We start from the raw sequence: 1239 nt of genomic DNA, 5'->3' as shown, positions 1-1239 counted from the left end.
ATGCCCCATAGAGCATGCCAGATAACAAGAGACCTCATTCTGGTGCCCTCCCTTGCATCTGGCATTCTGACAGCCCATTTCTAAAATCAGGAGGTTGCACATGCACATCATGGCTTGTACCCTGTAATGGATTTTTCCTGCAGAAACTTGTCCAATCCCCTTTTAAAGGCGTCCAGGCTAGATGCCATCACCACATCTTGTGGCAAGGAGTTCCACACACCAACCACACGCTGAGTAAAGAAATATTTTCTTTTGTCTGTCCTAACCCTCCCAACACTCAATTTTAGTGGATGTCCCCTGGTTCTGGTGTTATGTGAGAGTGTAAAGAGCATCTTTCTATCCACTCTGTCCATCCCCTGCATAATTTTGTATGTCTCAATCAAATCCCCTCAGGCGTCTCTTTTCTAGGATGAACAGGCCCAAATGCCTTAGCCTTTCCTTATAAGGAAGGTGCCCCAGCCCAGTAATCATCTTAGTCGCTCTCTTTTGCACCTTTTCCATTTCCACTATGTCTTTTTTGAGATGCGGTGACCAGAACTGGACACAATACTCCAGGTGTGGCCTTACCATCGATTTGTACAATAGCATTATAATATTAGCCGTTTTCTAATGATCCCAAGCATAGAATTGGCCTTCTTTACTGCTGCCGCACATTGAGTCGACACTTTCGTTGAGCTGTCCACCACCACTTCAAGATCTCTCTCCTGATCTGTCACAGACAGCTCAGAACCCATCAGCCTATATATAAAGTTTTGATTTTTTGCCCCATTGTGCATGCCCTTACACTTACTGACATTGAAGCGCATCTGCCATTTTGCTGCCCTTTCTGCCAGTTTGGAGAGATCCTTCTGGAGCTCCTCACAATCACTTCTGGTCTTTACCACTCGGAAAAGTTTGGTGTCGTCTGCAAACTTTGCCACCTCACTGCTCACCCCTGTCTCCAGGTCATTTATGAAGAGGTTGAAAAGCACTGGTCCCAGGACTGATCTTTGGGGCACACCGCTTTTCACCTCTCTCCATTGTGAAAATTGCCCATTGACACCCACTCTCTGTTTCCTGGCCTTCAACCAGTTCTCAATCCATGAGAGGACCTGTCCTCTAATTCCCTGACTGTGGAGTTTTCTCAGTAGCCTTTGGTGAGGGACCATGTCGAACGCCTTCTGAAAGTCCAGATATATAATGTCTACGGGTTCTCCCGCATCCACATGCCTGTTGACCTTTACAAAGAATTCTATAAGG

The sequence above is a fragment of the Tiliqua scincoides genome, chromosome 6, assembly GCF_035046505.1.
Source record: "Tiliqua scincoides isolate rTilSci1 chromosome 6, rTilSci1.hap2, whole genome shotgun sequence".
NCBI lineage: Eukaryota > Metazoa > Chordata > Lepidosauria > Squamata > Scincidae > Tiliqua > Tiliqua scincoides.
The sequence above is the reverse complement of the archived record's forward strand: the minus strand, read 5'-3'. Positions refer to the sequence as shown.